Source organism: Phyllobates terribilis, unplaced genomic scaffold (genome assembly GCF_046119375.1).
Source record: "Phyllobates terribilis strain yellow unplaced genomic scaffold, ASM4611937v1 Scaffold_505__1_contigs__length_1300667, whole genome shotgun sequence".
NCBI lineage: Eukaryota > Metazoa > Chordata > Amphibia > Anura > Dendrobatidae > Phyllobates > Phyllobates terribilis.
The window spans coordinates 666,140-690,835 of record NW_027363265.1 but is presented as its reverse complement, the minus strand read 5'-3'; the positions used below and the strand labels follow the sequence as shown (position 1 = coordinate 690,835).

General features: G+C 48.6%; 12 non-coding genes and 2 pseudogenes across 12 annotated transcripts; all 14 read right to left on the bottom strand.

Moving 5' to 3' along the window:
- Window positions 1-1,829: 1,829 nt before the first annotated feature.
- On the bottom strand, window positions 1,830-2,020 carry LOC141231270 (U2 spliceosomal RNA). Its single transcript, XR_012297684.1, has one exon. It is a non-coding gene; the product is annotated as a U2 spliceosomal RNA (small nuclear RNA).
- Window positions 2,021-3,135: 1,115 nt separating this feature from the next.
- On the bottom strand, window positions 3,136-3,326 carry LOC141231320 (U2 spliceosomal RNA). Its single transcript, XR_012297732.1, has one exon. It is a non-coding gene; the product is annotated as a U2 spliceosomal RNA (small nuclear RNA).
- A 1,115-nt stretch (window positions 3,327-4,441) lies between these two features.
- Window positions 4,442-4,632, bottom strand: LOC141231049 (U2 spliceosomal RNA). The gene has a single exon (XR_012297464.1). It is a non-coding gene; the product is annotated as a U2 spliceosomal RNA (small nuclear RNA).
- Window positions 4,633-5,747: 1,115 nt separating this feature from the next.
- LOC141231048 (U2 spliceosomal RNA) lies at window positions 5,748-5,938 on the bottom strand. Its single transcript, XR_012297463.1, has one exon. It is a non-coding gene; the product is annotated as a U2 spliceosomal RNA (small nuclear RNA).
- Window positions 5,939-7,053: 1,115 nt separating this feature from the next.
- LOC141231047 (U2 spliceosomal RNA) lies at window positions 7,054-7,244 on the bottom strand. Its single transcript, XR_012297462.1, has one exon. It is a non-coding gene; the product is annotated as a U2 spliceosomal RNA (small nuclear RNA).
- A 1,115-nt stretch (window positions 7,245-8,359) lies between these two features.
- On the bottom strand, window positions 8,360-8,550 carry LOC141231046 (U2 spliceosomal RNA). The gene has a single exon (XR_012297461.1). It is a non-coding gene; the product is annotated as a U2 spliceosomal RNA (small nuclear RNA).
- A 1,115-nt stretch (window positions 8,551-9,665) lies between these two features.
- LOC141231381 (U2 spliceosomal RNA) lies at window positions 9,666-9,847 on the bottom strand. Its single transcript, XR_012297792.1, has one exon. It is a non-coding gene; the product is annotated as a U2 spliceosomal RNA (small nuclear RNA).
- Window positions 9,848-10,371: 524 nt separating this feature from the next.
- On the bottom strand, window positions 10,372-10,487 carry LOC141231490 (U2 spliceosomal RNA; annotated as a pseudogene).
- Window positions 10,488-11,602: 1,115 nt separating this feature from the next.
- Window positions 11,603-11,793, bottom strand: LOC141231045 (U2 spliceosomal RNA). The gene has a single exon (XR_012297460.1). It is a non-coding gene; the product is annotated as a U2 spliceosomal RNA (small nuclear RNA).
- A 2,313-nt stretch (window positions 11,794-14,106) lies between these two features.
- On the bottom strand, window positions 14,107-14,297 carry LOC141231044 (U2 spliceosomal RNA). The gene has a single exon (XR_012297459.1). It is a non-coding gene; the product is annotated as a U2 spliceosomal RNA (small nuclear RNA).
- Window positions 14,298-15,413: 1,116 nt separating this feature from the next.
- LOC141231269 (U2 spliceosomal RNA) lies at window positions 15,414-15,604 on the bottom strand. Its single transcript, XR_012297683.1, has one exon. It is a non-coding gene; the product is annotated as a U2 spliceosomal RNA (small nuclear RNA).
- A 1,115-nt stretch (window positions 15,605-16,719) lies between these two features.
- On the bottom strand, window positions 16,720-16,912 carry LOC141231389 (U2 spliceosomal RNA). The gene has a single exon (XR_012297800.1). It is a non-coding gene; the product is annotated as a U2 spliceosomal RNA (small nuclear RNA).
- A 5,563-nt stretch (window positions 16,913-22,475) lies between these two features.
- LOC141231486 (U2 spliceosomal RNA) lies at window positions 22,476-22,553 on the bottom strand (annotated as a pseudogene).
- A 1,115-nt stretch (window positions 22,554-23,668) lies between these two features.
- LOC141231280 (U2 spliceosomal RNA) lies at window positions 23,669-23,859 on the bottom strand. The gene has a single exon (XR_012297694.1). It is a non-coding gene; the product is annotated as a U2 spliceosomal RNA (small nuclear RNA).
- Between the last annotated feature and the right edge of the window lie 837 nt (window positions 23,860-24,696).

Below are 24,696 nucleotides of genomic sequence, written 5' to 3'. Positions count from 1 at the left end.
AAGAGTCTTCCTCTCTCTCTGCCAATCAGGAAGCTCTGAGGCGGATGAATGAGTCCACCAATTCCCAAACCTTCTCTCAGCTTCACGATGAACTTGTATTTTCCGGTCCACAACCTCTCAGAGTTCATGATTTTGTGAGAAAAGTAGACCTCAGAGCAATAGTTATGCAGAAACGCAGCCACATCCTTTTCAGAGACATGCGGATTGCTCATATGAACCACCACAGACTTCTCTTCTGCCAGGCAGAGGGTCACAAAACACAGTCCTTTAAGATCTTCCTCCTGAAGTCTCAGCTTGATCTGATGGTAAAAATTCTGAGATGCCACTTCAGAGGTCAGGGTAAGCACAAAGCGTCCAGGAGCATCTTGAAGTGCCAGAATGTTCTCCCTTTTCACCTGCAGGATCTCAAGCAGGACCTTCCTCACGAAGAAAGACAGGGAGAACTTGTCACGGGCTCGCTCTTCAACTTCAATCTTGAAAGAGTTCTTGATCTTCAAGTCGCCAGCTCCAGCAGAACGGAGAGTAGCCGATGTCGCCATCGCCATATTCAGATAAGTCGATCGCCTTCTTGGTTCTCTTCAGCACGCACACCCCCTATAGCAGCAGGAGGCTTAAGACAGTAGAACTGCCGATGCCTCAAGGCCGAGGATGCGATAGGCTTTGGAGTCTTCCAGCAACAACACTTGGTCGTAGCCAAAAGGCCGAGAAGCGATAACCAGAATTGGTTTCAAACTACGGAGCCACCCAAGGATCCTAAAAAGTCCATTTGTGGAGATGAGCTCCTGGACTCCCGTTAAGAAGACATGTTGTCAACCTCTAGATCCCTTACATGCCTGCACTTTTCGGCTTGCTGCTGCTGCAATCCACGCGTTTTAGATCTGCATAACTCCACCTCTTTAAACACAGCACCTTCACCCCCTGCTGTTCCCACCCGCCTCAACACCGTTGGAAGGGAGGAGAACCAATTAAGGCGGGGGGTGGGGTGGAACGAGCAGCTGTCTACCCTTAGCAGGAGGGCTCCTGATTACATACCTCTCCTGCTGCTGCTGCTGCTGGCTGTCCAGCAGCAGACTGAAGGTGGCTGCTGCTGTGCACAGGTATATAAAGGCTCAGAGCCTATTATGACACGCGCAGCCAGCGTTCCATTGCCACATTCCATCTACTGCAGGCAGGATACCTGGCTGGCTGAATGTCGCTGAGAAGCTCACAGAGACCGCCATAAGCAACAGTTTAACAGAATGCCACAGACTAATCAACCAAACTTTTTGGGTTGGGTTCTCTTTTATAGTCTGCAGGCATTAAATGAAAGAAGTCAGTGTTCCAGCAGAAGGAGACAACGTTTCAGAAAAGGCATTGTAGCAAACCAAAAAAGAAATTTTAAGCGCAGCAGAGTAACCAGCGCACATACCTGTTAGCTCAGGTGAGTTTAAAAGGCTGCTGTTGATAACAAGGGCATTTGCTAAATAGATGGTGTGTGTGCAACAATATACTGAAAGGTCAATTATATTGTGCAGCTTATCTCACCACCTGTAGTTATTTAGGTGAAAGCTCCAAAATGCTTGCCTAATATGTCTGTTTATCCAAAAGGAAGTAAAAAGGGAGAGCTAGAAAGATAGCATTGCATCACATTACATGGCAATGCAATGCACAGTTGCTGAAGTTGAACCAAAATGAGCTTGTAATCTGGCTTCTGCAACTTTGAACATGAAAAATCCAATGAGGAGAAGAAAAGCAAAGCCAAAGAGTCCATCCCCAAATCCGACAAACAAGCAAAATGAACAAAAAACATTGAATTCAATTCTTTCTGATTTTAGAAACTGCATTAAAGAAGGGGGTGCACCGGTCCTGGAGATACTGCAATACCAGGTCAATGCGTGGAGTGGACAGAGCAAGCTCTTTTTCCATCTCCCTGTTCTAAAAATCCATTTAATATATGGTCCCCAGATAGGGGACGTATCAGATATTAAACTGATAAGAACAGATACTACACTTGATCTTAGCCAAAAGGCCGAGAAGCGATAACCAGAATTGGTTTCAAACTACGGAGCCACCCAAGGATCCTGAAAAGTCCATTTGTGGAGATGAGCTCCTGGACTCCCGTTAAGAAGACATGTTGTCAACCTCTAGATCCCTTACATGCCTGCACTTTTCGGCTTGCTGCTGCTGCAATCCACGCGTTTTAGATCTGCATAACTCCACCTCTTTAAACACAGCACCTTCACCCCCTGCTGTTCCCACCCGCCTCAACACCGTTGGAAGGGAGGAGAACCAATTAAGGCGGGGGGTGGGGTGGAACGAGCAGCTGTCTACCCTTAGCAGGAGGGCTCCTGATTACATACCTCTCCTGCTGCTGCTGCTGCTGGCTGTCCAGCAGCAGACTGAAGGTGGCTGCTGCTGTGCACAGGTATATAAAGGCTCAGAGCCTATTATGACACGCGCAGCCAGCGTTCCATTGCCACATTCCATCTACTGCAGGCAGGATACCTGGCTGGCTGAATGTCGCTGAGAAGCTCACAGAGACCGCCATAAGCAACAGTTTAACAGAATGCCACAGACTAATCAACCAAACTTTTTGGGTTGGGTTCTCTTTTATAGTCTGCAGGCATTAAATGAAAGAAGTCAGTGTTCCAGCAGAAGGAGACAACGTTTCAGAAAAGGCATTGTAGCAAACCAAAAAAGAAATTTTAAGCGCAGCAGAGTAACCAGCGCACATACCTGTTAGCTCAGGTGAGTTTAAAAGGCTGCTGTTGATAACAAGGGCATTTGCTAAATAGATGGTGTGTGTGCAACAATATACTGAAAGGTCAATTATATTGTGCAGCTTATCTCACCACCTGTAGTTATTTAGGTGAAAGCTCCAAAATGCTTGCCTAATATGTCTGTTTATCCAAAAGGAAGTAAAAAGGGAGAGCTAGAAAGATAGCATTGCATCACATTACATGGCAATGCAATGCACAGTTGCTGAAGTTGAACCAAAATGAGCTTGTAATCTGGCTTCTGCAACTTTGAACATGAAAAATCCAATGAGGAGAAGAAAAGCAAAGCCAAAGAGTCCATCCCCAAATCCGACAAACAAGCAAAATGAACAAAAAACATTGAATTCAATTCTTTCTGATTTTAGAAACTGCATTAAAGAAGGGGTGCACCGGTCCTGGAGATACTGCAATACCAGGTCAATGAGTGGAGTGGACAGAGCAAGCTCTTTTTCCATCTCCCTGTTCTAAAAATCCATTTAATATATGGTCCCCAGATAGGGGACGTATCAGATATTAAACTGATAAGAACAGATACTACACTTGATCTTAGCCAAAAGGCCGAGAAGCGATAACCAGAATTGGTTTCAAACTACGGAGCCACCCAAGGATCCTGAAAAGTCCATTTGTGGAGATGAGCTCCTGGACTCCCGTTAAGAAGACATGTTGTCAACCTCTAGATCCCTTACATGCCTGCACTTTTCGGCTTGCTGCTGCTGCAATCCACGCGTTTTAGATCTGCATAACTCCACCTCTTTAAACACAGCACCTTCACCCCCTGCTGTTCCCACCTGCCTCAACACCGTTGGAAGGGAGGAGAACCAATTAAGGCGGGGGGTGGGGTGGAACGAGCAGCTGTCTACCCTTAGCAGGAGGGCTCCTGATTACATACCTCTCCTGCTGCTGCTGCTGCTGGCTGTCCAGCAGCAGACTGAAGGTGGCTGCTGCTGTGCACAGGTATATAAAGGCTCAGAGCCTATTATGACACGCGCAGCCAGCGTTCCATTGCCACATTCCATCTACTGCAGGCAGGATACCTGGCTGGCTGAATGTCGCTGAGAAGCTCACAGAGACCGCCATAAGCAACAGTTTAACAGAATGCCACAGACTAATCAACCAAACTTTTTGGGTTGGGTTCTCTTTTATAGTCTGCAGGCATTAAATGAAAGAAGTCAGTGTTCCAGCAGAAGGAGACAACGTTTCAGAAAAGGCATTGTAGCAAACCAAAAAAGAAATTTTAAGCGCAGCAGAGTAACCAGCGCACATACCTGTTAGCTCAGGTGAGTTTAAAAGGCTGCTGTTGATAACAAGGGCATTTGCTAAATAGATGGTGTGTGTGCAACAATATACTGAAAGGTCAATTATATTGTGCAGCTTATCTCACCACCTGTAGTTATTTAGGTGAAAGCTCCAAAATGCTTGCCTAATATGTCTGTTTATCCAAAAGGAAGTAAAAAGGGAGAGCTAGAAAGATAGCATTGCATCACATTACATGGCAATGCAATGCACAGTTGCTGAAGTTGAACCAAAATGAGCTTGTAATCTGGCTTCTGCAACTTTGAACATGAAAAATCCAATGAGGAGAAGAAAAGCAAAGCCAAAGAGTCCATCCCCAAATCCGACAAACAAGCAAAATGAACAAAAAACATTGAATTCAATTCTTTCTGATTTTAGAAACTGCATTAAAGAAGGGGTGCACCGGTCCTGGAGATACTGCAATACCAGGTCAATGCGTGGAGTGGACAGAGCAAGCTCTTTTTCCATCTCCCTGTTCTAAAAATCCATTTAATATATGGTCCCCAGATAGGGGACGTATCAGATATTAAACTGATAAGAACAGATACTACACTTGATCTTAGCCAAAAGGCCGAGAAGCGATAACCAGAATTGGTTTCAAACTACGGAGCCACCCAAGGATCCTGAAAAGTCCATTTGTGGAGATGAACTCCTGGACTCCCGTTAAGAAGACATGTTGTCAACCTCTAGATCCCTTACATGCCTGCACTTTTCGGCTTGCTGCTGCTGCAATCCACGCGTTTTAGATCTGCATAACTCCACCTCTTTAAACACAGCACCTTCACCCCCTGCTGTTCCCACCCGCCTCAACACCGTTGGAAGGGAGGAGAACCAATTAAGGCGGGGGGTGGGGTGGAACGAGCAGCTGTCTACCCTTAGCAGGAGGGCTCCTGATTACATACCTCTCCTGCTGCTGCTGCTGCTGGCTCTCCAGCAGCAGACTGAAGGTGGCTGCTGCTGTGCACAGGTATATAAAGGCTCAGAGCCTATTATGACACGCGCAGCCAGCGTTCCATTGCCACATTCCATCTACTGCAGGCAGGATACCTGGCTGGCTGAATGTCGCTGAGAAGCTCACAGAGACCGCCATAAGCAACAGTTTAACAGAATGCCACAGACTAATCAACCAAACTTTTTGGGTTGGGTTCTCTTTTATAGTCTGCAGGCATTAAATGAAAGAAGTCAGTGTTCCAGCAGAAGGAGACAACGTTTCAGAAAAGGCATTGTAGCAAACCAAAAAAGAAATTTTAAGCGCAGCAGAGTAACCAGCGCACATACCTGTTAGCTCAGGTGAGTTTAAAAGGCTGCTGTTGATAACAAGGGCATTTGCTAAATAGATGGTGTGTGTGCAACAATATACTGAAAGGTCAATTATATTGTGCAGCTTATCTCACCACCTGTAGTTATTTAGGTGAAAGCTCCAAAATGCTTGCCTAATATGTCTGTTTATCCAAAAGGAAGTAAAAAGGGAGAGCTAGAAAGATAGCATTGCATCACATTACATGGCAATGCAATGCACAGTTGCTGAAGTTGAACCAAAATGAGCTTGTAATCTGGCTTCCGCAACTTTGAACATGAAAAATCCAATGAGGAGAAGAAAAGCAAAGCCAAAGAGTCCATCCCCAAATCCGACAAACAAGCAAAATGAACAAAAAACATTGAATTCAATTCTTTCTGATTTTAGAAACTGCATTAAAGAAGGGGTGCACCGGTCCTGGAGATACTGCAATACCAGGTCAATGCGTGGAGTGGACAGAGCAAGCTCTTTTTCCATCTCCCTGTTCTAAAAATCCATTTAATATATGGTCCCCAGATAGGGGACGTATCAGATATTAAACTGATAAGAACAGATACTACACTTGATCTTAGCCAAAAGGCCGAGAAGCGATAACCAGAATTGGTTTCAAACTACGGAGCCACCCAAGGATCCTGAAAAGTCCATTTGTGGAGATGAGCTCCTGGACTCCCGCTAAGAAGACATGTTGTCAACCTCTAGATCCCTTACATGCCTGCACTTTTCGGCTTGCTGCTGCTGCAATCCACGCGTTTTAGATCTGCATAACTCCACCTCTTTAAACACAGCACCTTCACCCCCTGCTGTTCCCACCCGCCTCAACACCGTTGGAAGGGAGGAGAACCAATTAAGGCGGGTGGTGGGGTGGAACGAGCAGCTGTCTACCCTTAGCAGGAGGGCTCCTGATTACATACCTCTCCTGCTGCTGCTGCTGCTGGCTGTCCAGCAGCAGACTGAAGGTGGCTGCTGCTGTGCACAGGTATATAAAGGCTCAGAGCCTATTATGACACGCGCAGCCAGCGTTCCATTGCCACATTCCATCTACTGCAGGCAGGATACCTGGCTGGCTGAATGTCGCTGAGAAGCTCACAGAGACCGCCATAAGCAACAGTTTAACAGAATGCCACAGACTAATCAACCAAACTTTTTGGGTTGGGTTCTCTTTTATAGTCTGCAGGCATTAAATGAAAGAAGTCAGTGTTCCAGCAGAAGGAGACAACGTTTCAGAAAAGGCATTGTAGCAAACCAAAAAAGAAATTTTAAGCGCAGCAGAGTAACCAGCGCACATACCTGTTAGCTCAGGTGAGTTTAAAAGGCTGCTGTTGATAACAAGGGCATTTGCTAAATAGATGGTGTGTGTGCAACAATATACTGAAAGGTCAATTATATTGTGCAGCTTATCTCACCACCTGTAGTTATTTAGGTGAAAGCTCCAAAATGCTTGCCTAATATGTCTGTTTATCCAAAAGGAAGTAAAAAGGGAGAGCTAGAAAGATAGCATTGCATCACATTACATGGCAATGCAATGCACAGTTGCTGAAGTTGAACCAAAATGAGCTTGTAATCTGGCTTCTGCAACTTTGAACATGAAAAATCCAATGAGGAGAAGAAAAACAAAGCCAAAGAGTCCATCCCCAAATCCGACAAACAAGCAAAATGAACAAAAAACATTGAATTCAATTCTTTCTGATTTTAGAAACTGCATTAAAGAAGGGGTGCACCGGTCCTGGAGATACTGCAATACCAGGTCAATGCGTGGAGTGGACAGAGCAAGCTCTTTTTCCATCTCCCTGTTCTAAAAATCCATTTAATATATGGTCCCCAGATAGGGGACGTATCAGATATTAAACTGATAAGAACAGATACTACACTTGATCTTAGCCAAAAGGCCGAGAAGCGATAACCAGAATTGGTTTCAAACTACGGAGCCACCCAAGGATCCTGAAAAGTCCATTTGTGGAGATGAGCTCCTGGACTCCCGTTAAGAAGACATGTTGTCAACCTCTAGATCCCTTACATGCCTGCACTTTTCGGCTTGCTGCTGCTGCAATCCACGCGTTTTAGATCTGCATAACTCCACCTCTTTAAACACAGCACCTTCACCCCCTGCTGTTCCCACCCGCCTCAACACCGTTGGAAGGGAGGAGAACCAATTAAGGCGGGGGGTGGGGTGGAACGAGCAGCTGTCTACCCTTAGCAGGAGGGCTCCTGATTACATACCTCTCCTGCTGCTGCTGCTGCTGGCTGTCCAGCAGCAGACTGAAGGTGGCTGCTGCTGTGCACAGGTATATAAAGGCTCAGAGCCTATTATGACACGCGCAGCCAGCGTTCCATTGCCACATTCCATCTACTGCAGGCAGGATACCTGGCTGGCTGAATGTCGCTGAGAAGCTCACAGAGACCGCCATAAGCAACAGTTTAACAGAATGCCACAGACTAATCAACCAAACTTTTTGGGTTAGGTTCTCTTTTATAGTCTGCAGGCATTAAATGAAAGAAGTCAGTGTTCCAGCAGAAGGAGACAACGTTTCAGAAAAGGCATTGTAGCAAACCAAAAAAGAAATTTTAAGCGCAGCAGAGTAACCAGCGCACATACCTGTTAGCTCAGGTGAGTTTAAAAGGCTGCTGTTGATAACAAGGGCATTTGCTAAATAGATGGTGTGTGTGCAACAATATACTGAAAGGTCAATTATATTGTGCAGCTTATCTCACCACCTGTAGTTATTTAGGTGAAAGCTCCAAAATGCTTGCCTAATATGTCTGTTTATCCAAAAGGAAGTAAAAAGGGAGAGCTAGAAAGATAGCATTGCATCACATTACATGGCAATGCAATGCACAGTTGCTGAAGTTGAACCAAAATGAGCTTGTAATCTGGCTTCTGCAACTTTGAACATGAAAAATCCAATGAGGAGAAGAAAAGCAAAGCCAAAGAGTCCATCCCCAAATCCGACAAACAAGCAAAATGAACAAAAAACATTGAATTCAATTCTTTCTGATTTTAGAAACTGCATTAAAGAAGGGGTGCACCGGTCCTGGAGATACTGCAATACCAGGTCAATGCGTGGAGTGGACAGAGCAAGCTCTTTTTCCATCTCCCTGTTCTAAAAATCCATTTAATATATGGTCCCCAGATAGGGGACGTATCAGATATTAAACTGATAAGAACAGATACTACACTTGATCTTAGCCAAAAGGCCGAGAAGCGATAACCAGAATTGGTTTCAAACTACGGAGCCACCCAAGGATCCTGAAAAGTCCATTTGTGGAGATGAGCTCCTGGACTCCCGTTAAGAAGACATGTTGTCAACCTCTAGATCCCTTACATGCCTGCACTTTTCGGCTTGCTGCTGCTGCAATCCACGCGTTTTAGATCTGCATAACTCCACCTCTTTAAACACAGCACCTTCACCCCCTGCTGTTCCCACCCGCCTCAACACCGTTGGAAGGGAGGAGAACCAATTAAGGCGGGGGGTGGGGTGGAACGAGCAGCTGTCTACCCTTAGCAGGAGGGCTCCTGATTACATACCTCTCCTGCTGCTGCTGCTGCTGGCTGTCCAGCAGCAGACTGAAGGTGGCTGCTGCTGTGCACAGGTATATAAAGGCTCAGAGCCTATTATGACACGCGCAGCCAGCGTTCCATTGCCACATTCCATCTACTGCAGGCAGGATACCTGGCTGGCTGAATGTCGCTGAGAAGCTCACAGAGACCGCCATAAGCAACAGTTTAACAGAATGCCACAGACTAATCAACCAAACTTTTTGGGTTGGGTTCTCTTTTATAGTCTGCAGGCATTAAATGAAAGAAGTCAGTGTTCCAGCAGAAGGAGACAACGTTTCAGAAAAGGCATTGTAGCAAACCAAAAAAGAAATTTTAAGCGCAGCAGAGTAACCAGCGCACATACCTGTTAGCTCAGGTGAGTTTAAAAGGCTGCTGTTGATAGCAAGGGCATTTGCTAAATAGATGGTGTGTGTGCAACAATATACTGAAAGGTCAATTATATTGTGCAGCTTATCTCACCACCTGTAGTTATTTAGGTGAAAGCTCCAAAATGCTTGCCTAATATGTCTGTTTATCCAAAAGGAAGTAAAAAGGGAGAGCTAGAAAGATAGCATTGCATCACATTACATGGCAATGCAATGCACAGTTGCTGAAGTTGAACCAAAATGAGCTTGTAATCTGGCTTCTGCAACTTTGAACATGAAAAATCCAATGAGGAGAAGAAAAGCAAAGCCAAAGAGTCCATCCCCAAATCCGACAAACAAGCAAAATGAACAAAAAACATTGAATTCAATTCTTTCTGATTTTAGAAACTGCATTAAAGAAGGGGTGCACCGGTCCTGGAGATACTGCAATACCAGGTCAATGCGTGGAGTGGACAGAGCAAGCTCTTTTTCCATCTCCCTGTTCTAAAAATCCATTTAATATATGGTCCCCAGATAGGGGACGTATCAGATATTAAACTGATAAGAACAGATTTTTTGATTGAAGCTGCATCCAAGGCACTGAAAAATGTGACCGAAGTCACACCAAAACAGCGCACGAGGTGAGGATTCATGTGGACCCTTCCCGGAGGAGAGGGTTCCCAATAAACCATCCCCATCCCTCCGAGCCAGAAGGCCACAGCGAGGGTCAGGGATCTCCGATGCTCTCCCTAGCCGAAGCCGGAGAAGAGCCGTTTTCGTGCTCCCAGCTTCCATCTAGGCTGCCACCCTAGTGGAGCTGGAGCCTGTGTTGGTTTCTCAGCCCAAAGCTGACCGGACCTCCGACCGGGTTTATAAAAATTCCCCTTCCTAGCCCGGAGGCCAGGAATAGGGGGGGTTGCTCAGAAAGTATGATTGGCAAAGGTGCGGCGTGCTACGAAGCCAAGTCTTTCTGGGGTTCCCAGTCCCAGTAAGCTTGGACTCCCACCAGGGCGCCTACTCCTGGGGCACATTGCTCCAAAGCCCTCACACTTACCCAGCCTAGTGACTTCGATCCTGGAGGGCCATGTTTTCCATCAGATAACTCTATGAGCCACCTGGCGTACTAACAAGTGCACCAAACCAGTGTGTAATATGCATCAATTTACTAGGGCAGCCCAAGGACAAAACTGCCTTTTCAAAAGATACTACACTTGATCTTAGCCAAAAGGCCGAGAAGCGATAACCAGAATTGGTTTCAAACTACGGAGCCACCCAAGGATCCTGAAAAGTCCATTTGTGGAGATGAGCTCCTGGACTCCCGTTAAGAAGACATGTTGTCAACCTCTAGATCCCTTACATGCCTGCACTTTTCGGCTTGCTGCTGCTGCAATCCACGCGTTTTAGATCTGCATAACTCCACCTCTTTAAACACAGCACCTTCACCCCCTGCTGTTCCCACCCACCTCAACACCGTTGGAAGGGAGGAGAACCAATTAAGGCGGGGGGTGGGGTGGAACGAGCAGCTGTCTACCCTTAGCAGGAGGGCTCCTGATTACATACCTCTCCTGCTGCTGCTGCTGCTGGCTGTCCAGCAGCAGACTGAAGGTGGCTGCTGCTGTGCACAGGTATATAAAGGCTCAGAGCCTATTATGACACGCGCAGCCAGCGTTCCATTGCCACATTCCATCTACTGCAGGCAGGATACCTGGCTGGCTGAATGTCGCTGAGAAGCTCACAGAGACCGCCATAAGCAACAGTTTAACAGAATGCCACAGACTAATCAACCAAACTTTTTGGGTTGGGTTCTCTTTTATAGTCTGCAGGCATTAAATGAAAGAAGTCAGTGTTCCAGCAGAAGGAGACAACGTTTCAGAAAAGGCATTGTAGCAAACCAAAAAAGAAATTTTAAGCGCAGCAGAGTAACCAGCGCACATACCTGTTAGCTCAGGTGAGTTTAAAAGGCTGCTGTTGATAACAAGGGCATTTGCTAAATAGATGGTGTGTGTGCAACAATATACTGAAAGGTCAATTATATTGTGCAGCTTATCTCACCACCTGTAGTTATTTAGGTGAAAGCTCCAAAATGCTTGCCTAATATGTCTGTTTATCCAAAAGGAAGTAAAAAGGGAGAGCTAGAAAGATAGCATTGCATCACATTACATGGCAATGCAATGCACAGTTGCTGAAGTTGAACCAAAATGAGCTTGTAATCTGGCTTCTGCAACTTTGAACATGAAAAATCCAATGAGGAGAAGAAAAGCAAAGCCAAAGAGTCCATCCCCAAATCCGACAAACAAGCAAAATGAACAAAAAACATTGAATTCAATTCTTTCTGATTTTAGAAACTGCATTAAAGAAGGGGTGCACCGGTCCTGGAGATACTGCAATACCAGGTCAATGCGTGGAGTGGACAGAGCAAGCTCTTTTTCCATCTCCCTGTTCTAAAAATCCATTTAATATATGGTCCCCAGATAGGGGACGTATCAGATATTAAACTGATAAGAACAGATACTACACTTGATCTTAGCCAAAAGGCCGAGAAGCGATAACCAGAATTGGTTTCAAACTACGGAGCCACCCAAGGATCCTGAAAAGTCCATTTGTGGAGATGAGCTCCTGGACTCCCGTTAAGAAGACATGTTGTCAACCTCTAGATCCCTTACATGCCTGCACTTTTCGGCTTGCTGCTGCTGCAATCCACGCGTTTTAGATCTGCATAACTCCACCTCTTTAAACACAGCACCTTCACCCCCTGCTGTTCCCACCCGCCTCAACACCGTTGGAAGGGAGGAGAACCAATTAAGGCGGGGGGTGGGGTGGAACGAGCAGCTGTCTACCCTTAGCAGGAGGGCTCCTGATTACATACCTCTCCTGCTGCTGCTGCTGCTGGCTGTCCAGCAGCAGACTGAAGGTGGCTGCTGCTGTGCACAGGTATATAAAGGCTCAGAGCCTATTATGACACGCGCAGCCAGCGTTCCATTGCCACATTCCATCTACTGCAGGCAGGATACCTGGCTGGCTGAATGTCGCTGAGAAGCTCACAGAGACCGCCATAAGCAACAGTTTAACAGAATGCCACAGACTAATCAACCAAACTTTTTGGGTTGGGTTCTCTTTTATAGTCTGCAGGCATTAAATGAAAGAAGTCAGTGTTCCAGCAGAAGGAGACAACGTTTCAGAAAAGGCAGTGTAGCAAACCAAAAAAGAAATTTTAAGCGCAGCAGAGTAACCAGCGCACATACCTGTTAGCTCAGGTGAGTTTAAAAGGCTGCTGTTGATAACAAGGGCATTTGCTAAATAGATGGTGTGTGTGCAACAATATACTGAAAGGTCAATTATATTGTGCAGCTTATCTCACCACCTGTAGTTATTTAGGTGAAAGCTCCAAAATGCTTGCCTAATATGTCTGTTTATCCAAAAGGAAGTAAAAAGGGAGAGCTAGAAAGATAGTGTAGCACCCTGAGGATTCGGCTGCTACAGGGGTATTGCACCTCAACCCAGAGGTGTGATATTCCACTCCCGGGCAAGGATGGAGTGTGGATCTGAGCTCGGTAGGCTGCATGCACTACACACATCCCATTTCCGAGGAGCAGACCGACGGTACTCCCACTTAGAAATGTGCAGGTACGACCGAGTCTGTTCCTGGCTGGAGTGGGAGGGGGGTGGAACATCCCATGTAGTGTAGGGGCAGATAGGGGGTGCAGTCTGGGTAGAGATAGGAGCTCATTGGGTGCTGGTCACCTGAGCTCACACATAGAGGGTGTATATAAGGTGGGCACCAACTAAGAACAGGGTCAGATGCAGAGAACAAGTCAGGAGCAGAGGAGAAGAAGGACCCAGAGTGAGAGAGGAGAAGAGAGAGAAAGACCCAGAGGGGGAAACAGCAGAGAGGACCCAAGAACCCAAATTAAAGCACCGGGTGAGGAGTCGGCATCAGGGTACCGGAACCCAAGCTGGTGGGGGTAAAAACATTCCCCAGCCAGAGACCGGAGACCGTGGGCAGCGTTTGCCATGGTCACCCACCACATCCACCCCGAAGGCACACCACATGAAGGGTCAGGGAACCCAGGCCCAAGGGTGTCCCAACAGAAGGCCCGAGGGAGCTGGACCTAGGTGGATCACTGGTGGGGACGGCCAGAGAACGGGACAGAAGGAGAGCTCAGGGCCACGCTCCGGACTTGTTTGGGGGTTGGCTGGATCCAGGACCTGGTGGACGCAGCACGGCTCGGGTGGTCACTCGAAGCTGGAGTGACCAGTACAACATCTGCAGTAAGTAAACACCCTTAACTGCACAACCCGACTCTGTCTTCATTGCCGTCTGCACTGCACCACCACAACCCCCATCCTCTGCACCTGTCCCCTCTGAGGCTATACCCCTCCCGTTGGGGGTTATCCCACCAAGCTGCGCACCCACCATCAGCCTCAGCGGACCCTGCTGCAGCGGCGGCCACAGTGACCGCATCACAACGGGTGGCGTAGTCGACACAAAAGAACTCTTAATAACATCTGTAGGACTGCCACATAACACTGAGTTTGACGCCCTGGGCACGGGCCGGGTCACAGCCGCTCGGAGACTACAACCCCCCATCTGATCCGGTGCCGGGTATTCCCCTCAAAAAGGAATATGTCCCAGGGGGCGCGTCAATAGCATTGCATCACATTACATGGCAATGCAATGCACAGTTGCTGAAGTTGAACCAAAATGAGCTTGTAATCTGGCTTCTGCAACTTTGAACATGAAAAATCCAATGAGGAGAAGAAAAGCAAAGCCAAAGAGTCCATCCCCAAATCCGACAAACAAGCAAAATGAACAAAAAACATTGAATTCAATTCTTTCTGATTTTAGAAACTGCATTAAAGAAGGGGTGCACCGGTCCTGGAGATACTGCAATACCAGGTCAATGCGTGGAGTGGACAGAGCAAGCTCTTTTTCCATCTCCCTGTTCTAAAAATCCATTTAATATATGGTCCCCAGATAGGGGACGTATCAGATATTAAACTGATAAGAACAGATACTACACTTGATCTTAGCCAAAAGGCCGAGAAGCGATAACCAGAATTGGTTTCAAACTACGGAGCCACCCAAGGATCCTGAAAAGTCCATTTGTGGAGATGAGCTCCTGGACTCCCGTTAAGAAGACATGTTGTCAACCTCTAGATCCCTTACATGCCTGCACTTTTCGGCTTGCTGCTGCTGCAATCCACGCGTTTTAGATCTGCATAACTCCACCTCTTTAAACACAGCACCTTCACCCCCTGCTGTTCCCACCCGCCTCAACACCGTTGGAAGGGAGGAGAACCAATTAAGGCGGGGGGTGGGGTGGAACGAGCAGCTGTCTACCCTTAGCAGGAGGGCTCCTGATTACATACCTCTCCTGCTGCTGCTGCTGCTGGCTGTCCAGCAGCAGACTGAAGGTGGCTGCTGCTGTGCACAGGTATATAAAGGCTCAGAGCCTATTATGACACGCGCAGCCAGCGTTCCATTGCCACATTCCATCTACTGCAGGCAGGATACCTGGCTGGCTGAATGTCGCTGAGAAGCTCACAGAGACCGCCATAAGCAACAGTTTAACAGAATGCCACAGACTAATCAACCAAACTTTTTGGGCTGGGGTCTCTTTTATAGTCTGCAGGCATTAAATGAAAGAAGTCAGTGTTCCAGCAGAAGGAGACAACGTTTCAGAAAAGGCATTGTAGCAAACCAAAAAAGAAATTTTAAGCGCAGCAGAGTAACCAGCGCACATACCTGTTAGCTCAGGTGAGTTTAAAAGGCTGCTGTTGATAACAAGGGCATTTGCTAAATAGATGGTGTGTGTGCAACAATATACTGAAAGGTCAATTATATTGTGCAGCTTATCTCACCACCTGTAGTTATTTAGGTGAAAGCTCCAAAATGCTTGCCTAATATGTCTGTTTATCCAAAAGGATGTAAAAAGGGAGAGCTAGAAAGATAGCATTGCATCACATTACATGGCAATGCAATGCACAGTTGCTGAAGTTGAACCAAAATGAGCTTGTAATCTGGCTTCTGCAACTTTGAACATGAAAAATCCAATGAGGAGAAGAAAAGCAAAGCCAAAGAGTCCATCCCCAAATCCGACAAACAAGCAAAATGAACAAAAAACATTGAATTCAATTCTTTCTGATTTTAGAAACTGCATTAAAGAAGGGGGTGCACCGGTCCTGGAGATACTGCAATACCAGGTCAATGCGTGGAGTGGACAGAGCAAGCTCTTTTTCCATCTCCCTGTTCTAAAAATCCATTTAATATATGGTCCCCAGATAGGGGACGTATCAGATATTAAACTGATAAGAACAGATACTACACTTGATCTTAGCCAAAAGGCCGAGAAGCGATAAACAGAATTGGTTTCAAACTACGGAGCCACCCAAGGATCCTAAAAAGTCCATTTGTGGAGATGAGCTCCTGGACTCCCGTTAAGAAGACATGTTGTCAACCTCTAGATCCCTTACATGCCTGCACTTTTCGGCTTGCTGCTGCTGCAATCCACGCGTTTTAGATCTGCATAACTCCACCTCTTTAAACACAGCACCTTCACCCCCTGCTGTTCCCACCCGCCTCAACACCGTTGGAAGGGAGGAGAACCAATTAAGGCGGGGGGTGGGGTGGAACGAGCAGCTGTCTACCCTTAGCAGGAGGGCTCCTGATTACATACCTCTCCTGCTGCTGCTGCTGCTGGCAGTCCAGCAGCAAACTGAAGGTGGCTGCTGCTGTGCACAGGTATATAAAGGCTCAGAGCCTATTATGACACGCGCAGCCAGCGTTCCATTGCCACATTCCATCTACTGCAGGCAGGATACCTGGCTGGCTGAATGTCGCTGAGAAGCTCACAGAGACCGCCATAAGCAACAGTTTAACAGAATGCCACAGACTAATCAACCAAACTTTTTGGGTTGGGTTCTCTTTTATAGTCTGCAGGCATTAAATGATAGAAGTCAGTGTTCCAGCAGAAGGAGACAACGTTTCAGAAAAGGCATTGTAGCAAACCAAAAAAGAAATTTTAAGCGCAGCAGAGTAACCAGCGCACATACCTGTTAGCTCAGGTGAGTTTAAAAGGCTGCTGTTGATAACAAGGGCATTTGCTAAATAGATGGTGTGTGTGCAACAATATACTGAAAGGTCAATTATATTGTGCAGCTTATCTCACCACCTGTAGTTATTTAGGTGAAAGCTCCAAAATGCTTGCCTAATATGTCTGTTTATCCAAAAGGAAGTAAAAAGGGAGAGCTAGAAAGATAGCATTGCATCACATTACATGGCAATGCAATGCACAGTTGCTGAAGTTGAACCAAAATGAGCTTGTAATCTGGCTTCTGCAACTTTGAACATGAAAAATCCAATGAGGAGAAGAAAAGCAAAGCCAAAGAGTCCATCCCCAAATCCGACAAACAAGCAAAATGAACAAAAAACATTGAATTCAATTCTTTCTGATTTTAGAAACTGCATTAAAGAAGGGGTGCACCGGTCCTGGAGATACTGCAATACCAGGTCAATGCGTGGAGTGGACAGAGCAAGCTCTTTTTCCATCTCCCTGTTCTAAAAATCCATTTAATATATGGTCCCCAGATAGGGGACGTATCAGATATTAAACTGATAAGAACAGATTTTTTGATTGAATATATCTTTTATTAGCACAAAAAATAAGTTAACAGACAGTGTACAGTGCCGCAGCCCAGTACACACAGAATTCTACATCATATTTACATAGCATGAGGATACGACGCACTAACTAGACACATCACACCCCTATGCTACACAAAACACTCAATCTGAAAGAACAAGCATATCAATCAATACAGTACGACGAACCGTGATAAGGGATAGGGATTGGGAAAAAGGGGATGGGGAGGGGAAAATCACAGGCCCGAAGCTTTATTGAAAGACAAGACACATAAGGGGAGAGGGGGAGGAGGGGTTTAGTCCTCATCCTCGTCCTCCGGACCGTCCATGATGGAATAGTCTCTGAGCAGGCTGTGGATCAGCCTGCGGCAGTCCTGGATGGACATCCTCTCCCTCCTCAAGATGAGCCGGTTCCTGGCGACCCAAAGGGCATCCTTGAAGCAGTTCATAAGGCGCCAAGCCTCCTGGATGGCTCCGACGGTATGAACCCCAGGGAAGAGTCCATAAAGCACAGAATGGTGCGATAGGCTCGCCCTGGGGACAGAGTTCCTCAGGTCGTCCTCAAGTGCAGTCAATAGGCGCTGTGCAAATCCGCAGTCCCAAAAAGTGTGCAAAGATGTTTCCTCCACGAAGGGGCAGCTTGGGCAGTACCGGGTCTTGCACAGGTTCCGGGCATGCATGAATGACCGGACGGCAGTCCGCCCTGAATCGCCATCCACGACAAGTCCTTGTGCCCGTTGGTCAGCCTGTCAGACGACACATTTGTCCACACAGTCTCCAGCGTGTCCTGGTGAAGTCCTGTGATGTTCTCCACGTCATCCTTGGCTCTGATTAGCTTGTGGATAGTTTTGGGCTTCCACAAGTCGGGCTTGAGTCCCTCCAGTTGATGCTCCCCCACAAATCGAACGACGTCTCCGTAGAACCATGGCGTCGTCCAGTTGTAGGGGAAGGAGCTGTCCCACTTGTCCCAGCCGAGTCGCCTCCAAAGAGGAAGCAGGAAGAAGCGAGACATGGACCTGCCCGCGGAGCCATTCTTGACTTGCAAAGTCCGGCGGACACAATCACACACAAAAGAGGATCGCAGGAGGGTGGGAATATCTGGAACGCCCTTCCCACCCTTGCGAGGCTCCTTGTACATGACGGCCCGCCTGACTCTGTCCATCTTGGATCCCCAGACAAAGTGAAACACTGTCCTGGTAATGGCCCTGCACACAGTGACGTGTGGGGGCCAGGCCTGCGCCGTGTACTGCAAGACGGGCAGGACCTCATTACGCAGGACGAGTGCCTTACCCTCACAAGTGAGGTGTCTGAGGCTCCAGAGTCCGATCCGTTGCTTCACCTTGGCCAAACGTTCTTGCCAGGACTTGAGGGCCGCTCCTTCCTTCCCGAACCAGACTCCCAGCACCTTGAGGAAATCCGGTTGAATGTTGAAGGGGAAGGGGGCGGAGGAGGCCGGCTGCCAATCCCCGAAGAGCATGGCTTCCGACTTCCTGCAGTTGACTTTGGCCCCTGAAGCCCGGCCGAACCTCTCACACGTCTGGACGAGGGCGTCGACTGAACCACGATCAGCGCAGAAGACGGTGACGTCGTCCATGTAGAGCGAGCACTTGACCTCGTGTCGTGCCGGACCCGGTGTGGTGATCCCTCTGATCTCTCCATTCTGCCGGATAGCCTCTGCGAAGAGTTCTATAACACAAACAAAAAGAAGAGGTGATAGAGGGCAGCCTTGTCTGACCCCAGAGAGGACAGGGAAGGGGTCAGTCTTCCAGCCGTTCACCAACACCGAGCTGTGGATATCAAAATACATCAGACGGACATACGAACAAAACATGTTACCCAAACCTAACCGGTGCAGAGCTCGGCCCATGAACTCGTGGGAAACCCGGTCGAAGGCCTTCTCCTGATCCAAGGAGACCAGGGCCGCGTGTGCGCGGCGGACCTTGATGTACTCGACCGTGTCCCGCACGAGAGCGAGGCTGTCTGCGATGCGACGTCCAGGGATGCCGCAGGTCTGGTCCGGGTGGATGATCCGTCCGATCACCGTCTTAAGTCGTGTCGCCATCATCTTGGCCAGGATCTTGTAGTCCACGTTGAGCAGAGTGATGGGACGCCAATTCCTCAGGTCGCACCTCTCTCCCTTCCGCTTGTACAGGATCGTGACCATTCCTTCCCTCAAAGATGGAGGCATTCTACCCTCCACCACCATCTCCTCGTACAGGTCCAACAGGTCCGGACAGATGAGGTCTCCCAGCGCTACATAGAGCTCCGCTGGAAGACCATCACTGCCCGGGGTCCTGCCGGTCCTAAAGGATTTAGCGGCAGAGAGCAATTCGCCCACCATCAGAGGTTTGTCCAAGGCTGCCGTGCCTGCAGGATCAAGATGGTTAGTGATACCTGACAGGAACTTATCAGCAGCGTCGGGGTCGGTAGTCTTGTGGGAGTAGAGTTCGCTGTAGAAGTCGCTGACGACCCTCATCACGTCCTCCTTCCCACGTCGCATGTTTCCGCTCTCGTCTCGCAGCTCGTTCAGGGGCGTGTGACCGGCATGAAGTTTCCTGAAAAAGAATGAGTTACATTTCTCACCCTTCTCCAGATTCTCCACTTTGGAACGGAAGACGATTCGCTTGGACTCCTCCTCAAAGTGCCTTTTCAGGCTCTTCTTGGTCTCCTCCAGCTCTTCCCTCACGTCCCAGCCGCAGTGAAGAAGGTCCTGCAGCGACCGCAGCTCGCGCTGCAGCCCTCTGAAGTCCCTCCTCTTCTCACACGCCTGTTGTCGACCCTTGGCCTGAAAGAAACAGCGAAACTCAAGTTTAACATATTCCCACCAATCAGAGACTGTTTGGAAGCTACCCTTGTAGGACTGCCACATTGCGTAGGCTGCTCTCAGCTCCTCCACGACTTCATCCTGAGCCAGCAGAGCACAATTCAGCTTCCAGGAGCCGGGCCCGGACGGAAAACCGTCGCCGAGGACACCTTGTAAGTGAATGGCTCTGTGGTCGGAGAAGAAGCAGGAGACCATCGAGTGCCTACTCTGCCTGACTGCCCGAGAGGTGAACACAAAGTCAATCCTGGAGCGGAGTGAGCCATCGGGTCGGCTCCACGAATAGTTCGTGGAGCCTCTCCCCATGGAGCCCACCACGTCCTGAAGAGAGGCCTCGGTTACCATCTCGATGAGCAGCTTGGACGTGATGTCCAACTTGGCAGATGTGCCAGAACTACGACCATCCTCCTCGATGGGGCAGTTGAAATCCCCGGCCATCACTAAGGTCCTGGTGGTGGCAAGCTGAAGCCGCAGGGTCTGGAAAAGCTCCAAACGCTCATTCTTCAGTGGGGACGCATACACGTTGATGAACCTGACAGGTTCTCCCGCCCAGTTGCCATCTACAACAAGAGCCCTGCCGCAGATGAGCTCCTGGACGGACTCAAGCGTGAATGCGCCCCCCCTGATCAGAATTGCGACCCCCGCAGACTTGCAGTCACCCCCACTGGACCAGTAGGATGGACCGTGGGACCACTCCCTGGCCAGATGTTTGAAGGACCTAGAGGAGGGAAGGGAACATTCCTGCAACATATAAACATCACACAACTGGGAAGTAAGGAAGGCATAAATAGTCTGACGTCTGAACTTGTCCTTGATGCTCCTGACATTAATGGAAAATAAGTTAATATTAGCCATCATGTAGGGAAAAAAGAAAAAGTTAGCGCAGGCAATACACCTTAGTTACCACTCCGGTCGGGTGGTCCCTCGTCGGTGTTGACTGCTGGTGACGGGATCACCAGCAGGCCCTCTTCCTCCATCTGGTCAAGCAGCGCGGCCTCGATCTCGGCGACCACCAGTTCCTCCTCTTCTGGCTCGGCCACCAGGGTCTCAACCATGTGCTCCATCTCTTCTGGCTCAGGGAGGGTATCCTCCTTTTCGCCTACGAAATCCAGAATCTTCTTTTTGGAGGATTCAGTAGCAGGGCTGTCCTCCACCTTCCTCTTTCCCCGGGTTGGAACTGGGGAGACAAGAAGAGGAAAATCCTCCTCGGAATAGATAGCGGCGGGTGGAGGAAAGGTTAATTCCACCGCTACCATGGTCTGGGGAGGGAGAGTGGCTGCCGGGGCAGGGGAAAGGACACCTGCTGAGGAGTAGGGGAAGGAGGAAGAGGAAGTGGAATCCTCAGCAGGGGTGGCCGGGGTGGGGGGGGATTGGACGGGGGTGGCAGGGGGAGGGATCGAGAGAGGGGTGACAGAACTCTTACCCTCCTTTGACTTTTTCTTCTGCTTCGGAGCTGCTGGGACCGTCGCTGGGGCTTTGGCCACCGACTCCTTGACCGCATTGGCCTTGGTCGTCTCGGCCTTGGCCGCTGGGGCCTTGGTCGTCGCGTCCTTGACCTTCACAGGCCTGGTCGTCGGGGCCTTGTCCTCCGTAGCTGGGGTCGTCGCAACCACCGATGCCCAGGATCTCTCACGCTTGGGGCAATCCTTGTACAGATGAGCCGCCAGCCCACACAGGTTGCAGGACGTCTTCTTCGGGCAGTCCTTCGAGCTGTGTCCCGTCACTCGACAAATCCTGCAGGCATCCTCCTTGCAGTCCTTCATCTCGTGGCCGTTCTTGCCGCATCTCCTGCAGTTCCGCGGCATGTCCGGGTAATAGATGAGGCCGTAGGAGTTGCCCAGGGAGAATGTCGGGGGCAGGTGCCGAAGTCCGTCTGAGTACGCCAGGTCCCTGTGAAGTCTAACGGTCACCGACCACTTACCTGTCCAGAAGCCGAGTCCATTCAGGATGTGAGAGGGTTCCTTCACAACCAAACAGAAGCGTCTCAGGAAGGTACAGATGTCTTGGCCTGGGGTGTGCGGGTTGCGCATGGAGACCGTGATCCTCCTTTCGTCCCTCTGGATAGGGCAGCTACCTGTAAAGGCAGAGAAAGAATTATCCGGTCCTTTTGCGCTTACCATTTCCCAGAACCTCCTGCAGGTGTTCACAGTGGCGAAGGTGACGAAGAAGATCCCCGTCAAGAAGGTCTGGATGCTGAGGGTGTCCGACCTGGAAAAGCCTCGATCCAGCAGCATCTTCTGGCAGAACACGTCCGAGGACATGTCCGGCACCCTCCCATCCACTTCCTTCAGCTTCAGGGCCACCGTCTGCCGCATCCATGGCTCCAGGGCTGGAGCTTCGTGGCGGGGCTTCTGGGGTCCCTTCTGCTGGCCAGTCGTGGAGGCAGAGTCCTTGGGGTCAGAATCGGCTCCTGGCTGGGCCCTCCTGGCTGTCCCCTGCTCCAGGCTCTTCTTTTCGGCCTTCCTCGCAGCGCTTGCCATGGCTTTCCTCCTGCAGTTACTTCTTGGAGCTGGATCTGGAACTCTTCCCGGAATGGGTGGAGCTATGCAGATTCTTCTCCCGTCTTGTTCTGGACAAATTCCCCGAAAGGTCTTTGTCTCGATGATTTTCTTCCTCGAAGATTCCACAGGACAGCCCGATTCTTCTCCGAGTCTTCGTCTTCTTCTGGATTCTTTAGAGCTTCTTCCTCCCACCGATATCCGCCTTCCTTCTCCGATGTCAGCTGGGCTCCGAAGCTCTTCTCCTTCCGAGTTCGATCGCTCTCGTCAAGTGTAGATCGTAGCTCTTGTGTTCTTGAAAGAACAGATACTACACTTGATCTTAGCCAAAAGGCCGAGAAGCGATAACCAGAATTGGTTTCAAACTACGGAGCCACCCAAGGATCCTGAAAAGTCCATTTGTGGAGATGAGCTCCTGGACTCCCGTTAAGAAGACATGTTGTCAACCTCTAGATCCCTTACATGCCTGCACTTTTCGGCTTGCTGCTGCTGCAATCCACGCGTTTTAGATCTGCATAACTCCACCTCTTTAAACACAGCACCTTCACCCCCTGCTGTTCCCACCCGCCTCAACACCGTTGGAAGGGAGGAGAACCAATTAAGGCGGGGGGTGGGGTGGAACGAGCAGCTGTCTACCCTTAGCAGGAGGGCTCCTGATTACATACCTCTCCTGCTACTGCTGCTGCTGGCTGTCCAGCAGCAGACTGAAGGTGGCTGCTGCTGTGCACAGGTATATAAAGGCTCAGAGCCTATTATGACACGCGCAGCCAGCGTTCCATTGCCACATTCCATCTACTGCAGGCAGGATACCTGGCTGGCTGAATGTCGCTGAGAAGCTCACAGAGACCGCCATAAGCAACAGTTTAACAGAATGCCACAGACTAATCAACCAAACTTTTTGGGTTGGGTTCTTTTTTATAGTCTGCAGGCATTAAATGAAAGAAGTCAGTGTTCCAGCAGAAGGAGACAACGTTTCAGAAAAGGCATTGTAGCAAACCAAAAAAGAAATTTTAAGCGCAGCAGAGTAACCAGCGCACATACCTGTTAGCTCAGGTGAGTTTAAAAGGCTGCTGTTGATAACAAGGGCATTTGCTAAATAGATGGTGTGTGTGCAACAATATACTGAAAGGTCAATTATATTGTGCAGCTTATCTCACCACCTGTAGTTATTTAGGTGAAAGCTCCAAAATGCTTGCCTAATATGTCTGTTTATCCAAAAGGAAGTAAAAAGGGAGAGCTAGAAAGATAGCATTGCATCACATTACATGGCAATGCAATGCACAGTTGCTGAAGTTGAACCAAAATTAGCTTGTAATCTGGCTTCTGCAACTTTGAACATGAAAAATCCAATGAGGAGAACAAAAGCAAAGCCAAAGAGTCCATCCCAAAATCCGACAAACAAGCAAAATGAACAAAAAACATTGAATTCAATTCTTTCTGATTTTAGAAACTGCATTAAAGAAGGGGTGCACCGGTCCTGGAGATACTGCAATACCAGGTCAATGCGTGGAGTGGACAGAGCAAGCTCTTTTTCCATCTCCCTGTTCTAAAAATCCATTTAATATATGGTCCCCAGATAGGGGACGTATCAGATATTAAACTGATAAGAACAGATACTACACTTGATCTTAGCCAAAAGGCCGAGAAGCAATAACCAGAATTGGTTTCAAACTACGGAGCCACCCAAGGATCCTGAAAAGTCCATTTGTGGAGATGAGCTCCTGGACTCCCGTTAAGAAGACATGTTGTCAACCTCTAGATCCCTTACATGCCTGCACTTTTCGGCTTGCTGCTGCTGCAATCCACGCGTTTTAGATCTGCATAACTCCACCTCTTTAAACACAGCACCTTCACCCCCTGCTGTTCCCACCCGCCTCAACACCGTTGGAAGGGAGGAGAACCAATTAAGGCGGGGGGTGGGGTGGAACGAGCAGCTGTCTACCCTTAGCAGGAGGGCTCCTGATTACATACCTCTCCTGCTGCTGCTGCTGCTGGCTGTCCAGCAGCAGACTGAAGGTGGCTGCTGCTGTGCACAGGTATATAAAGGCTCAGAGCCTATTATGACACGCGCAGCCAGCGTTCCATTGCCACATTCCATCTACTGCAGGCAGGATACCTGGCTGGCTGAATGTCGCTGAGAAGCTCACAGAGACCGCCATAAGCAACAGTTTAACAGAATGCCACAGACTAATCAACCAAACTTTTTGGGTTGGGTTCTCTTTTATAGTCTGCAGGCATTAAATGAAAGAAGTCAGTGTTCCAGCAGAAGGAGACAACGTTTCAGAAAAGGCATTGTAGCAAACCAAAAAAGAAATTTTAAGCGCAGCAGAGTAACCAGCGCACATACCTGTTAGCTCAGGTGAGTTTAAAAGGCTGCTGTTGATAACAAGGGCATTTGCTAAATAGATGGTGTGTGTGCAACAATATACTGAAAGGTCAATTATATTGTGCAGCTTATCTCACCACCTGTAGTTATTTAGGTGAAAGCT